Here is a 17,425-nt window from a genome sequence, read left to right on the forward strand (position 1 = left end):
TACCACCTACGGATTTTTCCAAAAGGCTTTTCTAGCTTTGCTTTTCAAGATACTTTCTCCTACTATACTAGGGAGATACTTTTCTCCTCATCCCGGGAATTAAGGGAAGGGGAAGCTCGAGAGCAGAGAAGATGGAAAAGAAATATATTTCGAAATAATACTGTCTCTTCTCGGGTGCTATTCAAATTTGTACTCGATATAGAAATGTCTGGTCTTACGAGCAAAATTAATGCGGGTGGGTCTTCGTTTGGCTTTATTTGTTTGAGATGCAACCAGATTTGGCGGGATTTTTGTATAGATAATGGGTGCTGAAGGGGCTAAAGAAATCTGGTCCTCGTTTCTTAACTTTAAGCACTTTTTTGGGTTACCAGTAATTTGGGAGATCATCTCGAGTTTGGAACTGTATGATCCGAATCGAACCATCTGTTGTAGATAGCGGTTGAATTGAATTGCACTTACAAATGACTGGCAACACTATCTATTGTTCTGGTGAAATTTTATATCTTAGCGCCTTCGTGTGCACGAGATACTCCTTTTCCCAAAGGAGCTAAGAGGGTATACATAATAGTGTTGGGGTTTTTAGGGCAATAACATGGAATTATAATCTGACTATACCACCCACGTTTGATGTTACTTAGGCCTAACTGTATTAGCAATTTAAGGATTCCCAACGATATATTTTTTCCACTGAATGACACATAATAGAAACGATGGAAATTAACACCTATCTCGGTTACAATAACACTTCAATCAAACTATACAGATCCTTCCATAATAACAAGTAAGGTAGTTCCCCGAATTCAACAAATACACCTTCTTCGGGGAGGTCGAAATCCCGATGAAAAATATTTTCAAAATTACTAACAATACTTTTACTACCGAAAAATACAATCTATACGGAATATTTCATGACACCAACGACGATTTTCAACTTGTATTTGGGCCTAACCAACCTCTTCTAGTTAACGGAGGAATTTAACAGAGCTAAGTAATGGAATGTTTTGGTAGTATAATAGCCTTTCATTTGGATAGCTGATTCTATTTCAAGCAGGGGCCATGACGCGGGGTAAAAATGCATGGTTACTGTAATGTTTACGTCTAACCCTAGCAGGGTCCTGATGAACTCCTGGTACCGGGATATAACCCATCGCTGTCAACGCGCCAAACCCCAGTCGGTCACTCCCTAAACGAAAAGTACGCCCCCTAAGACCGGTCAAGCGTGTAAACTAATAGAGTCGATCGTCTGGGTACGGGAGGAGAAACTCACGGTCATAATCGCTAGCTGATAGATTGGAAAAAGATCTATTTCTGGAAACAATTTAAGATATAGCCAAGTTTTCCTGTCCACACTTTACGCGTTTAGAATTGTGGTCCAAGTTAACAATTAAGCTAAGAGTATGATGGCATATTTTTAACTGTAATTTTTTAAAGTTTAATTTGTGTCTTGTCAAAATGCGTTAAATCTACGAAAAGAAAAAAAAAACAGAGACAGCGTAAGACTAAATACGATGCTGACCTTTAGGGAGCAATTTGACTGTGACCCCTTAGTAATGGCGTCCCTAATTTGCATACGTAGCCCGGCCCCGAAGTCACGCTCTAGCAATGATGGGGTGTGTTGTTTCAGATACTACATTACATAGGCCAAGTCCATCCCTACTCGAGTTTACAATTAAATCAAGACTAGTTCCTTGCTAAAATAACGCGCGGTTAATAATTTAGAAGGTATTGAAGTTTCAAATTGAAGTAAATTCAGGCTTCAAGGCATATTTTTTTCTTTTGCAAGCCGCAATCATTGGAGCTATGGGGTACACAGAGTCACGATGTCCCCTTTGGGTGTGTTAAAACGCTCAAATTATATTGAAAGAACGCAAGCGCAAAATACTATAACGAAAGCTTAGAATCCCACGCGCTAATTTTTCCATTGAAAAGGCCTAAGATCGAGAGCTGGTGCATGAGTCTTTTTGTTTATTTTTGTAAAAATCAACTCAGTTGGCGCCATTTTTAAGTGGCCAACTTATAACTTTCATAGAATAAAAATAATTCGTAGGCGGTTGATGTTTAGCTTTGAAAAACACGCGTTTTAGACAGTGAACATGTTAAAAAAATCCTCTTTCATATAGCGAACATTATTAAGATTAAACGGTCTGCAAACCACTCTTATTTTTTTTTCATTCTTTTCTTTGTGTAAAGTCATATAATATACGTTGCGTAATTGTCTAACGGAGCAATTTTTTTAACGTTTAACAGAAAAGATTCGCGTATGTACTTACGTGGTGTGGGTAGTTTTCAAATCTTCTCCTATTTATAAAAGATCCTAATTACATTTAACTTTTCCCTCAGCTTAACTGACACGCTAAGCCTAATATTCAATTACGCCTTTTGTTTTTAAGGCGATAAAAAAGCCAGCAGCAGCGCGCGCTCTGTTAAAAATGGCGCGAGATCCTTAAGCTAAGCTTCTAAAATGGCGGGAAAAGTCTCGCGGCCGACGGCGCGCGGCAAACTCTCGGATAAAAGCATCCACGTGGATGCAATGTTTTTCTCTCCCGCCTTTTCCTCGAGATCTTCTATTCATTCATAACATTTCTACTATTACTACTGGCAGTCGGTCGACCGGCTCTTTTATAGGAATGGAGTGTGTGTAGATTGTATACAAGCGTAGTATCCAGCCGGGTTGCATGCTCTTCTACATTTCCATTGCTAGAAAGAGAGCATTGGAAATCGACTCGGAGACAGACTGCGTGACTAGGTCGCTTTCGACTCCCCCAAGAGAGAAAAGAGAGAAGAGAGAGAGATAGAGAAAGATGGGGATGGGAAAAAAGGCTTCCCGGCGCGGCACGGGGATGCGGCGGGAGCAACAGAGAGCTTCTCCGGGATCAGGAGAGGATGAAAGAAAGGAAAGAACCACTAAAGGGGATTCAACTCTTGTTGCTTGGCGAATAAGATACCCACTGCACCCAATTTGACTCTATCGTTAATACAATTAATTTAGATACAAATTTTAGTAGATTAATTAACCTAAATATTAATTTAACTGTAGTGAAAATGACAACCATCTTGGATGAAAATTTAGAAATATTATTTCACCATCACTTTGGGTTTGAAGTCGGGTCGCGGGCATCAAGAAAAGTAAAGCGTTTTCTAAATCGATATAGGAGAGGGTTTGCGTTGCTTCGCGAGTTTCGGGGGAGGGCGAAAGATTGAAGATTTTCATCCCAAAAACCACCCCCCCCCCAATTCCCCACCACCAATCTTCCTACAACTGCCTTTTCAGATAGTCTTTTAGTATAACGTCCACCAAGTAGAGTTGAGAGAAGGGGAGATGCTAGCTAAATGAACCATACCGAAATAGAATTGGGGAAAAATTAGGCGTAAGGATTTGAAAAATCGCGTACAAAAATTCGCCTTTTTCCTATTTCCCATCGTCCTCCTCCCGAGGAATACCAGTATAGTGGTGGTGGTACACCATACCGTTATGTTTTAAGCGGTTTCCACTTTTTTTTTTGGAAGCTTAACTTTATTCGATGTTAAATGCGCTGTAACACGATTTATGATTATGACGTATGATGTGATTCTCCTAAAAATTCCTTAACAAATTGATGCTGCTCTCGAGTATTATTTTTATCTTTTGAAATGGCCCAATTTTTTATCCGTCGGTGCACCACCGAGACTTATTCTTAATTGAGAAAACATTGCACTATAGCTACCAATTTCAAAATAAAACCATTCATTCTTCCAAGTTTCTTTTCTTCCTCTCAAAGATGAGAGAGGTTGCATGGTTGAAAACTAACTCATCATGACTTAACACCACAGCTAAATTTATACCCGTAACAGAATTGTGAGCGGTTAGTTCAAAAAGGTGTTCTCGTATCTTCGAAGTCCCGCATCTCTTACATTACTCTCTGTGTTTTTGGGGGGTGGGAGAAGAAACCATAAGATCCATTTAGTAAATGGGCCAAAAAACACATGGCTTTTTTTGGCATAAGGCTTCTGAACGAGAGAGGAAACTTAACTCTATGAAAGGCATCGGAAATCTCGACACCATACACAACAACGCAACGCGGCCGCGGGATAATGTGAAAAATATGGAAAAAGCTAAAATGGTTTTTCTTGAAATTTGAGGGTCCGCAGATACCCAAATTTTTTCCTACTACTTCTCTTTAGTTTTTCTTAAAGAAATCAGTAAAAACACACATCACTAGGGGTCCTGTATAAACTTCTTGACTTTTAGGATAGACTATTTTGACCTTAATCGACCAAGAGCTCCAGAAGTTGGTTGCGTGAGTTTATATACAAACTGAATTTTGAATATATATTTTATATAAACAACGCGAAATTTGATCGTCAAAATCGGTTAAGATACAAAAACAGGAAGTCTTAAACAGAGGGGCAAGATACTCCGCTGTACGTTCAATGATTTAAGTGATTTGACCCTCGAAAATATACACCAATGTTCTGATGTTCGGGGTTCAGTATGTAAAAAAGCGTCTGCTAGAATATTGAACACCTCCCGCGTATTTGGTTGGACATAAGAAACGTTTTCTTTAATAAAAATCTAGTTTTTTTTGGTATGGGTTCCACGCTTTCGCGAATTCGATACTTTGATACTGGCTTCGACTATTGTCCAAGAGTGTATATAAAAACAACTTTTTTAAATAATAAAAAAAAACAGGCAGAAGCATATATGCCTAGGCCTTTTATCATAGAAAACGTTTCTTGAGTGACAACTTTGACGGCATATGCCGCTGAGCTCTGGGATCGCGCGCGCATGCACTGTTACAATATTTCTGCACTATCCCAGAACTACCCTGGAGCTATACGCTAGAGGAAGGGGAACCCCAGTAAACTGTCGACACATTTTACACTAGAAGCTCTAGAACGTGTAAAAACCCTAGAGGGGAAAAATTATTATATTTTCCATCGAAAACTAGCTATGCTGCTAGAGAAAGAAAGAGAGAGAGAGAGAGAGAGAGAGAGAGAGAGAGAGAGAGAGAGAGAGAGAGAGAGAGAGAGAGAGAGAGAGAGAGAGAGAGAGAGAGAAGAAATTCGAATATTAATAATCTGCTTTTTCTGTAAAGTATAAACCGATAATAACTTGAAATTCGACGCTTGAGGCTAAAGGACCCCAACTTATTGTCGCTCAGTGGTTAGAAAGAGAGACCCGCGCTTTGCAGTTGTCCAAGGCCTAGCTAACAAAATTGGAAAGATCTAGCTTGGATCCTACAATAAAAACAACCATATTTTGAGTGGTTTTTCGAATGTATCAACAATTTATATTCCCATATTTTGATAACCTTGTTTATAGCGTGTTATACGAAGGAGCTAGGTGTTTTCTAGAGATAGATGCGATGGTTGAGCCTGCACCTATAGGTTTTGTTTAGGTTATTTAGTTAGGTATGCCGCGCCATGGGAATGGTGAGCTGTCAACTGTCCAATAGACGGATCACGCGATGCGTCCATCGGACTAACAAGGCGAATATTACGCTAGGATGGCTCCGGGACTGAGGAAAAGGCCATCGAGGAGGTGTCGACAAAGATATCGGTATATACACCTTATTTACATAACACGCGTGCTGCAGCTGTTACTATTTGCATCTATATAAGACTAGCTATAGCATCGTTTAAAAATGACCGTGCGGACATCCGTTTCAAAACGGAACTACTAAAGAAATTGGCAGTTATTAACTTAACAGTTTGCTTTAACCATAAAATGGTTGCGTCAAATAGTACTTTATCCATTTCGAAAAGAAAGTTAAGTTTTATTTAAGCCTGGAGTAAAAAAAAAGAATAAGTTTTGGACCAAGATGGCAAGACGACCTTGTTAAGTTAAAAAGCAATTGCGCAGGGAGTTTCGCGGTCAGCGCCTTAAAGGCGACGAGGATAATGGAACCTTCATTATGTCCATCGCCGAACAAAGTGCAACTCTTAGATACGCGCCAAGGAAAAATGCCTCGCCGCTCCTTCCAGAGGAGCACTATATGGGCCAAAGAAACGTATAAGCCGCTGTAGTATATAGTTTACATTTTTTTCTGGACATAAAAGCCAGTTCAAATTCGTCTTCATCCATCTTGCGTCGTTACTGTCGACGCCAAAAGATGCCCCCCTGAAACTAGGGGCGTGATACCCCCATCCTCTACCCTTAAACCCCCGGTAATGATAAAGGTCATGGTGTTATCCATTGGATCGCATTATTTTCATATGTTATGCGCCTAATTTGAGTTACAAATAATTAAAGACTCCGCACGTGTACTGCGAAAATGGCGCGAAATCAGATCAGAGGAACATTTGGTGCAAAGAGAGGATGCCGTATTTACTATACCAAAAAGGACTTATTTCCAAGTATCTTGAGATGTGGGTTCACTTTTTTAAGAGGTCCTCAGATTAGCTACAGTTCATAATGGGCAGAGCTGCACTCAACTTCACGTGGGGGGATCTAACTATACCATGGGTCACAAAGAACTAGTAAGGTTTCGAACACTTTAGTATATGCTATAGGTACCTAGGTTACAATTCGATATATATACATAAAAAGAGGAAGTAAACTTTTACTTCAGAAGTTCCTGAAGCGAAACTGATATGTTGTTTCCTATTATGTTTTTTATATCCCCCCATGTGAGAATTCTAATTCAAGGGTCTGCTATTCAATCGGCGGCCTATTTTGTTGACGTCAGATGACATAAACTCGATATAATATTCCCTAATCCAGTCTAGGCTCCACTATAGTGTCATGGGTTTCAAATCAAGGTGTAAAACACTGTGTCCAATGAGATTCGAGCATTATTAAGTATAGCAGACGAAAAATTATGACATTTGCCAAGCAATATAGTTGACATAACGTTCCTAACTATATAAGGCGACATTTCGTGACTCGTGAGAGAGAGAGAGAGAGAGAGAGAGAGAGAGAGAGAGAGAGAGAGAGAGAGAGAGAGAGAGAGAGAGAGAGAGAGAGAGAGAGATTTGAAAGGTCGAACAGACAGACGAGAGAGAGAATCTGAGGAAAAATCTCACGCAAACTTTGAACTGCACGCGTTCACAAAAAAAAAACCTACCACCAAGTCTTCATCATATTAGGCTATTGAAGACTCGAGGTGAATTTTTTTATAAGTCGAGTTAAGGGAAGAGGGGTCAGTCATGCGTTCCTAAAAGCGGCCGTTTTACGTCAAGAGACGATTCACACGGACAATGAAGATAGCCTAGACCGCTTTTTCATTCAATACAAGAATTCTCTCAATACTGTCTCTCTTGCTCTCTACTCAGAGACGACATAGAGAAAGCCACGGCATGTTCGTCACAAATTCACCATGCGAAACTTGCAAGGACAGCCTTAGGTTAGATCATACTGGGCATTGAATACAATAACTAGGTATAGTTACGTGTGTACGTTTTAAATAAAAAAAAATGTCCTCTTGCAGTTGGATAAGGAAAACTCGAGATATCAGCATTGATTGCCTTATTTAACATTTTAGAATCATTACAAGTTCGAATCAGTCGTAAAATACGAATTATATCTCTCGGAATGTTTCGACTATTGAAGCGAAATAACTCCGATAAGAATGTATCGAAACGGCACTTGACATTATTTCTCAATGAAAAATAACTTAAAAGTGCCTGTACTCGATATACCACTGGGGAAAAAAAGGGAACTGATAGGAAAACATGACGAATTGCTTTCGTACGAATTCTGTTTCCGTTTCATCCAACCAAACAGAACTAATAACGGATAAAGGCAGGGATGGTATAGGACAAACCTAGCGAACAAAACACCCTAAACCATAGCTTCAAGCTTGTTTTCAATTGTTTCTTGAATCTTAACACGCCAAACGAAATAGAAAACAATGTTATTTTGTACTGCAAACCGAAGTGTTCAAAACACCCAATAATAGGCTTTAATACCATTGCATCTGTGTTTATAACATAGGTGAGGGGGGAAGGTTAAAAACTGCGGGAAAAACGACTGAAAGGAAGGGAGTCGCGCGGAGAAACGGGGATTACAGGGGTAGGGGTTTGGGGCCAAGAGAGGAAAAGAGAGGAAAAGAGAGAAAAAAGCGGGACTTCGACACGGTGGTTTGCAACGTTTCCAACGCAATTCGAATGGAAAAGTATATACAAACTGGGAAAACGAATGAGGCACGGAAAGATTTCTCTTTTTATTCGACTCGGGGGTGATTCTCTGTTGGGGGATTCTCCCCACAAACGGTGGGGAGAAGGGGGGGTAAAGGAGATGTGTTTAAAAGAGGGTAAAGTCGTACCACTCCCCCACACACTATCTAAAACTAAATAAACCCCTGAACACTAGTAGAAAAGAAGGCAACCGTTTAAAGAAAGATCTTGAATCCTACACGATGGAGTAGGAGGGGAGGGGGGCAACACCCCCCAAGGATTTAAGGTTTCGAGGTGAAAATAAACCTCAAGGATTCAATATGATAAACTAACTATACGTAGAGGGATGGTTCACTATACTCCACAGGGAATTAGACGAGGAAAACAGGGAAGTCTTGTTAAAGGAATCCTTCTGGGAGGTAGTTGATCACCCCTCGGTTGATTCAGTTGGAAATCAAGAAGATTTTTATCGACAAAATGATTACCGAAATCTTAATTGAATTACCACCCATAGCAATGAGGAATACGCCCTGTTTCATAGTGCTCAACGAGAGGCTAACCATCAATCCATAAGGATAATTCAACCATTACTTACAAATGAATACCTAGGAAATAATTTCGGGTGCATTTTTGGTTTGCACCTCGTGCCGCGTATACTTACCGAGGAACAGTTCCAGAAAGCGCGAGCGGGTCAAATGAACCACGTGTGCACTGGTAAATCGGGTTGAAAGAGCTAGCTAGGTTAAGTCCATAGAGTTTCATTAAATCCACTGACTATTTTATCGATTTATGTATGCCTGTGTGTAAGGTTTTAAAAATGGGGTGTGTACGCCCGGCCATCTCTTTTCAATTACATCAGAGCGACCACTTAGTGACTAGTCAGTCGCTTTACCAGTAACGTACGTATATACCGGAAGAGGTGTACCAGCACCAGCCCTTTCAAAAATAACTTTGAATTTATATCTATATATATATAAAAAAATCCGGTATGTTCTTACCTAATGTGGGTACGTAAGTAGTCTTTAGCTTGGAATATCTTTTGTCGGCGGCCATTTAGCGGAGGTAATTGCCTCATTATTCTTTCCGGTGGACACCGCGGGGTGGCGCTTTCCTATTCCGATGGCATTAGTCTTCCGAGGAAAAGGATGGTGAGAGAGAGTATTTATAACCCGACCACTATGAAAGAGCGGCTAGTGATTTTTCTCAAGCTGTTAGACAAAGCTCTAGGCGTTGTCCCTTTTCTCGACACTATATTGCAGTCATCTCGTCTTCAAATTCCAACATATCATCTAAGAATAATATAATAATACATGGATTAGCTTAATTGGACTTAACAATATATATATATATTTATGAATTTATCAAATTTAATCAATGAGTATTGATAATTTTAGCAAAAAACTCAAGACTTAATTCATAAATCCTAATTCTTCCAATGAATATTGAAATATATTCACGCCTTATTTTTTTTTTAAGGAACCCAAGTCTTAAATTCAAATAAAAGCAATTTTTCTTCAGGATGAAGTGAATCCCCCCCAATAATTCCCCATCCCCCCGTCCCCCAACGGTTTACAACCTGATCATCTTTCTTCTAAATTCTAAAAGATGGTTTTCCAGGTTCGTAATTTGCCTTACAGTACCGTTACCGTACCGTGACGAAGGGGGGACAAGGGGTAAAACCCCATAAGGAAAGGCCCCAACGTTTCATTCCAGCAGGCGGCGCTAATTAAAACTTGCTTAGGACCTTTAATCCTTCAGACCCAGGCTACATCTTTTTAATTTTTTTCAACCGGGAGATTAAACCAGTACCGAAAGGCAAACCCCCATTCGTTTCAATCAGCGAAGCGTTCTCAGCTCAAAGTTGAAATATTAACGAAACAGAGTTCTAGTGTTCAACTAAATTGAAGCTATGAATGGGGCTAGAGAGAGAGAGAGAGAGAGAGAAGTACAATCACCTAGAACCATGTATCTCTTCTTCAACCCTTCTCCCCACCTTCCCCAATAAGTCCTTTATTAACTGGAAGATGCTGCGGGATGATTTTTAAGAAGAAGATGAAGAGGAAAGAGAATCTGTTCTCGCAAAGATAGCTTTGGTTATGGATGATCCGCTATTTACGAAAAGTTCTCGGTCTTTACCCCCTAACTTCCTCCCATCCTTTAGAACTAATATACGACTCCAAGTGATCAAGGGCTAATCCCTCCATCTCGTATCTCACGTGTCACGCCTTCATTCTTCATTGTTTCAATTTAAAATAATACAAGGAGGGATGATATAGAGGTTGGATCAGAAATCCATTATAAACTGCTGAAATAAATGAGCTTCTTTTAATTAAAGATCGGAGCGGTTCCTCTGTATTTTTTTTAAGGGTTTGGGAAAATTGCACGATCCCTAGATTTTTATAAAAGGGAAAGAAAAGGAAGCCTAAGATTGTCATGGTTTAGGCTTAGCTATACATTACGTAACAAGTTTCCATACTCTAGTGTGAACTGAACTGATTGTATTAGGTTTCCAATTTATTTTCCTTCCAAAAATATGGGATAGCCTTGGCTGTATACACTTTGATTTCGTTTTTCTTCTTTTTTTTTATGATAAAATATTATTTTGATTAAAGAAAATGTATCTTTTTAATTGGCAAGCTAAGCTACATGCAGGTATGTTTATATTTCAGGATTGAATAGATATGTAGTTAAGATAAAATTTAAATTTATCGTAATTAATAAAGTAACGAAGTCGCAAAGAAATTAGGCGCCGAATGGTTTTATTTTATTTATTTATTTATTTATTTTTTTAAATATTAAGACCATATTGTCATTATTTCGAATTCCGGACCTTTTATCTATATAGTCTGTATTTCGAAGTCAGACATAATTAACGGTGAATAAGTTTGAGCGGCGTCATTATAATTCCAACCAATCATCTCCCTTTAAAACGGAAGAGGGTGGAGCCTAATAAGAGGATCCCGTACAAAATGGTAATTAAGAATTCCCCGTCTAGCCAAAGAAACGTAAGACAAATTTTACTCGCGCTTTGCAAAAAAAAAAATGTTTTGAAGTTACTTCGTATTTTTTTATTTCGTTCAAGGACTAGCTAGCATGCACCATATGGCCCCCTTTATTATACATACATACATATATATATTGTCTAAACCAATCAGCTTCCAGTTCTTATTAACATAAGAAATTTATTGTTCTAGGCTACAGAAAGTAAAGTAGTTTAAAGCCTGCAATTTTGGTCTTTTGCAAACTTTTACGTTTCTAGATTAGAACTCTTCTCAAGTGTTTGTTTTGAGTCGGCGTCAAAAAAAGACTTAACATTTAACCTCAAAAATGTCCAATCTTAATATACATGTATAGTTCTTACTTCAAAAGACCCCGGGACCCTCCTAATTCAAAAACGGAAATAATCAATCATTTTAAATAATTAGATTTACTTAACCCTTAAAATAGGCCTATAAAAGAAGGACCCAAAATGGAACGCGAAAACGTAAGCGCGTTATACTAGCCCAAAAACCAACGAAACAATTAAACCTACAAACGAAATCCCAATAATAATAAAAAAAATAAATATTATAGAATTATCCTAATTTTACAAACAATTTTAAGTGAAATACGTGAAACCGCCCAAAGTTTTCACTAAATGTATTTTGTGCCGTTCCCTCAGTGTTGCCAGACCTTTGATAAGACGGGAGAATGCATAGTGAAAGGTTAGCAGTTCAGTTTGAACCAGTTCTTGACTAATATGACCGAATTTGCTATACCAAGGGTCTGACAACACTTCATTGAAGTTAATGCTGAGAGAAACAAGAGAGTGCAAACTATCTATACATTGGCATCTTAACGTGACGGTTATATTTGCTTCGTGAATTGGCCTATCCCATTTTGAATGGCGTCTAAAATACTAAGAAATCCTTTGAAATAATTACGCGGAGACGAAATAATCATCGACTAATTTTTTAGAATTCGCATTAAAGTTAATTATAGGTAGAATCCCCACCCCCGGTACCGTCATTACCATAGGCGTACCGCGTTAAAGCTTTTCATGTCAGCCAAAAAACCCTATTTCTTCCAATGTATGTACCCCCACACTTTTTTGCTTCGTGATATTTCAATTAATCAAACGTTGTAAAAGGGATGGGGGGATGGTATAAATATACGGAAAGATTCGTTGGGTTTTAACGATAAAGGTTGTAGTCTTAAATGTCACGTGACTACAAATACTACCGGAAAACCAAATGCTCCTCTGTATCACTCACTACAAAGACGATTTGTTTTAGTATAAGGTTAAAATTTAAACATCTGCTCCATCAGGAGTCTGATTTTACGACATGATTTCTCTATTTTTTATGTTTCTGAGATTAATTTTTAACTTACAGACCCCTTGTTCGAATTCACTCAACGATGATTTTAAATTACGAGTAGACATAATTTTAATTAAGGGCCATGCATTATCAAAGCTAGAGATGACGTCACGTTTGACTAACCAATTGTAAAAGTTTATAAATTGAAGTAATTCAAGTAGGGATAAGAAGATAAGAGACTTTTTCAGATGTTTAGAGCTAGGTTATGTAAGGTTAGGTTATGTTAGGGTCAATTGGAGGTCAGGTTACCTAGCTACAGTCTTCTAGTCTTAAACTTAGGACCTGTTTAGAGTCGTGGCGTATTAATATACAATGTAAAACCTCGTAGGAAAGGAAAGATGCGTAGTGTAATTGAACAACAATAAATTTTGAGTTTAAATAGCTTCCGAAAAAAAAACCGTCGTCGAAACGCGTACTTTAGTTATAAATCAACGTTAATCAACGGTGCTGTTTTCTTCTATACGTCTCTAGTTGGCCTCGCTGTATTATTCCGGTTTTAACAGACGATTAATATTATGTGTGTGTGTGTGAGAGAGAGAGGACCAGGGCCAAACATACGGCAGAAACCAGACTAAAAAAAAAACTGGTACTAATTTCTGGTGGCTGCCAAAGAAAATGGCAGGAAACAAATGCCCCTAAGTCATAATATCTCAAATACAGCTTTTATCCTCTCTTAAACGATTCCCCAAAAAAAAATTTTGATTCTTTTAAATCGTGCCGCAAAATGCCAATTAAAAAATTTATAAATAACGATATTAAATATGTTATTTATTTTATTTTTATTTATTTTTTGGAAAATTAATGAATTATATAGCTGATGGCGCCAAGGGTTAAGAATTATCTAATTTTATATTGATTGTAATTATAATTAAATACATCCTTTGCAGGAAATGATATTCACCAAGGTAGGGCCAACTAAGTTAAGTACTTGAGGCACTGTAGTGTTTGCGACCACGTGGCGCAGTGACTAAGCCTCGGCCCATACTTAATAATACGATATACTCCATAAGTTTACTGCTTACTGAGAGACTGTCATGAAGTGACGTAGGTCTGAGATTCAAGGTAAAGAGACCCCTGGTGAGGCGCTGTCAAAGGCTTAGTACAGACTAAATAGGAAGATGGGACTTCAAAACCGAGTGTATGGTCTCGAACTAGCTCTCAGTAAGTCTCTAGCATTAAGAAGTGTCATACTTATGGAATATATCTTATATACTTATCTACTAGCAGCTCAACACATAGGCCAGAAAATAATAATTAAAAATGTATTTATTTTCTTACACCCATAATTGCAATAAGCCTTTGCGACAATTAGGCGTTCCGATTCACAGTACACAAAAATCACTTTACCCCCAAACTAAGAGAAAATATTTCGGTGTATTCATATTTAAATTCCTGTCCTGTATATAAAAAAAATTAAATAGGGAGACGGGGTTTCCTGTTTAAAAAAAAATCTTCCCCATAAACTGTGAACCCCCTATAAAAAAATTAAACAAATTCTTTAGGGTTACAATCTGAATCACAAAAGGAAAACGGGGAAAAAATGACACAAAAAAGAGTGAGATTACCGAGGACATAGAGGAAAGGTACGGAGATAGCAATTAAAGTGTTTTGAATAAATATTTCCACATGGTTTCTTTCAATTATAAGGGTGAAAGAAATCTAGCCCAAGTATTGTACTTAAAAGATAGACACACCTGTGGGGTACAAACCCCACGGGGTAATTTACCCTGACTCACATAAAAACGGTTAGTTATTTTACCCCGAAACTGAATTAAGAGTATAAAATTTGAAGGAATTTTTTCTTTAATTTCTGGAATTTTTTGTAGTGTAAGAAAATTTGAATTAATGTTTTGATATCAAATATTTTAAGTATTTGGTTAGGGTTAATAAAGGTTAACAAAGACAGAATCGGAACTAAAATAAACAACGTGTCTAAATTGAACCACCTGACGTGAACTTCACTTTTAAAGTCAAAAACAATAGATAACAATTGCCACGAAACTTATTTCATCTAATTTGAATGAAATTAAGCCTATAGGTGTGTAATAAACGATACCACGTGATTCCTTCATCCAACACGATCTCGGGGACGACACCCATTGCAGGGCCATAATGAGTTTAGAGTATCGCGTTACACCAATTAAATCAACCCCCCAAAAGTAATTTGGCTTCTTCACAGCGAATCAAATATACTTTCGTACATTTGTATTCAAGAGCCAAATGTATTAAGGGGCCGAAAAAAAGTGCCAATTAGCTGTATGCGCGCCGATTCTAACAGATATCATTAAGACACAGCTCCCACCCCCAGGGCTAAAATTATTATAGATACAGAGTCGGATCGTATTATACCTTAGGCGTATTGAGGGGTCGGTCACTTGCATTTATTTAAACGCGTTATATATACCATAATTTTTAAAAAGGATACAGCTATCCAACCCCTCCAGAGTAAATCCCAAACCTCCACGCCTTGATATAAAATAAATCTCGACATATGATGAATGCATTCGATAAAATATATTTTTGAAAAAAAAAATATACTAAACGTGATATAAAATTATGGAAATTAACTTCAACGCTAATTGGATAGTAGCAAGAAGGAATTAATAATGATAATAAATTTATACAATTACATTAGTTTTTACGACATGAAAAATAATATTAAAATTATATCAACTGCAGCCATGGAAGTGGTTTTTTAAAGAAAAAAATATATCAAAATTTTAATTATATACGATTTTTAATTATTCGGCATAATTATAGAAAATAAATGCCGTATTTACGAGCTACGAATATAAATTATTATAATTGCCCTTTAGGTATGTTATGCTTTTTTTTCTAATCGCGATTAAATTAAGAACTTAAAGGAATAGCGACGTGATTTAAAAATTATCTCAAATCTAAAGAAAACCTTACTTTTTTGAGAGTTTAAACTCTTCTGATTCCAAAAATATGCTTGATAAATATTTAAATTTGAGGGAAAATACAGAAAAAAACACTTCAAACATTTGAAATTTGGGGGCAAAAGCAAATTTGCGGAGAAGATTTTTGGCGGGTTTTTCTCCTTGATACGTCACTCACGGCATCTCGCGGGAAAGCCAAGCGCGAGCGCACGAGACTCCCGAGTCTACTAATACCGCGCGAATCTGAATAAAATAGGCTTAACAAGGCGCGGCGACACTAACAGGCGTCACGTGAGCGATATCTAGAGAGAAAATTTCTCCTTACTACGTCATCAAACGAAACAAAATTTTAACTAAGCCTTTTCCAAACACAATACTTGGATTGCAATTTTCTAAATTGCTACGAAACCAAATAAAAAAGTAAACATATCATAATAAACTAGATTTTTCAAGCATTTTTTTCGCATATTAAGTTTGTGGATGACGAAAATTATGTCACTAACACTTTAACATTAAATGATCGAATTGACATATCAAAATAGTTGCCCTGTCAATTCAAATAAATTCAGGGTGTTTTAACTTTGATAAATAATAAGTGTTTTTAGGAAAGGGTTACGAAAGATAATTTAGAAATAAAAACCTATCGCGCCCCTTTTTTAAAAGAAAAAAATAAATAAAAAGGCAGGGTCATTGTCTTAATATATTGGTTTCAAGAATTCGATGTTTAAAGAAAAAAACCGGTTTTTATTCACGTAAAGATTGTAGTTAGTTGAATTTTTTGATCAAATCTAATGCTAAATATTATACAAAACAACAGTAGTTGAAAATATCCTTTCACTTTTTTTTACCAATTCGAGGGGTTCGTTACCCGATATCTCTTGCAAAAGTACTTGCGAGTTGAATTCATTATTTATAGACGGGGGGCTAACCCCTTAGTACTAACCTCCTCCCACCCCAGCCATATTTTTTAATTAGAAAAAGTCTCTCCAGTTATTAGCACATCTCCCTATCCATTTTTTTTAAAGAGATAGAGAAAGAGAGATGTTGAATTTCTTATTAATACAGACACCATATAATTTGTCATAACTGTATCGAAGTTGTAAAGGGTTTCTAGGCCTTGGTTTCAATGACAAGTTACGTAAGGAGAAAAGATGTCAAAGCTTAGTCAGGAGTGAAGATTAGGGGTCCATCCCTTTGTCTTTCTCACCCCCCCCCCCCCCGAATTTCAGTGGGTATTGTATTAAATGGCCTATCGAATTTACGTCCCTGCATCTCATCGCTCTAGTCAGAGATGGTTTTTAATTTTTAATATATAATTTTTTTCTTTGCGAAAGGGTTTTTGTTAGAAAAATATCAGGTTACTTCACATCCAAAAGGATGATGGTTTTTTTTTTATACTGGGACAGATTTTTAATTGGTTATTTAATTTATAACAACAAGAATATGATAGGTATGATATAATATCAGAGCTTTATTTTAAAAATAAAATTATTAGCGTCATTTTTATAAATTTCTTGAGATTTCGTTTTCACAAAGAAATTTATCGGAAACTGTTTTTTATGGTTTTACGACTTTCAATAGGTGAATTTATCTGTCTTAGTTTACTCGTTTGAAACTTAACTTGGATGACGCGAGGTTCAGCTACTGCCACACCCCTGGGGTCATAAAACCATCCATTCTAGATGGATTGAACTGTGCATGTTAAAAGGTTACGTAACCTTTAACAGAAAATAAAGCTAGAATCTATTTTTAGAGAAGAACTTTTAAAAATTTATTAGTTTACAACCCTAGAAAGAAATCTTTCCCTACTATCTTTATTATTGCATGATGTTATTGTAAGCCTATAACTCTTTTAAAAAAGAAATATTCTATTGAAAATGCCAATGCGTAGAGCCCGAATAGAACAGCTAAGCCTTGGCTATGAAAGAGAGATACAGAGAGCAGTTGACATAAAATATTTTATTCTAACCTAGCTAGCTCCTATCGTTTAATTTTTTTCAAGTTTGCCGCGAAGCTTTTCTCCCAAGAAAATAATTGCGAGGGAAAATATATTACGGAGGGCTATCTCTA

General features: G+C 37.2%; 1 protein-coding gene and 1 long non-coding RNA gene across 10 annotated transcripts in view; one reads left to right on the forward strand and one right to left on the reverse strand.

The window, feature by feature from the left end:
• Positions 1 to 17,425, reverse strand: part of LOC149690706 (uncharacterized) — a 179,398-nt gene that overhangs the window by 16,199 nt on the left and 145,774 nt on the right. The window contains exons 9-10 of one of the 2 annotated variants that reach the window (XR_016383783.1): positions 9,096 to 9,386; positions 8,759 to 9,033 (exon numbers count right to left, since the gene is read on the reverse strand). The exons of the other annotated variant lie outside the window; for it this stretch is intronic. This is a non-coding gene — a long non-coding RNA (uncharacterized LOC149690706). The remainder of the gene's footprint in view (positions 1 to 8,758; positions 9,034 to 9,095; positions 9,387 to 17,425) is intronic. 2 annotated transcript variants of the gene reach the window in all.
• dac (dachshund family transcription factor) overlaps positions 1 to 17,425 on the forward strand; it is a 132,948-nt gene that overhangs the window by 3,610 nt on the left and 111,913 nt on the right. The window lies entirely within an intron of this gene.

The sequence above is a fragment of the Phalangium opilio genome, unplaced genomic scaffold (assembly GCF_054372755.1).
Source record: "Phalangium opilio isolate 3A_F unplaced genomic scaffold, DU_Popi_V2 ptg000031l_1, whole genome shotgun sequence".
Classification (NCBI taxonomy): domain Eukaryota; kingdom Metazoa; phylum Arthropoda; class Arachnida; order Opiliones; family Phalangiidae; genus Phalangium; species Phalangium opilio.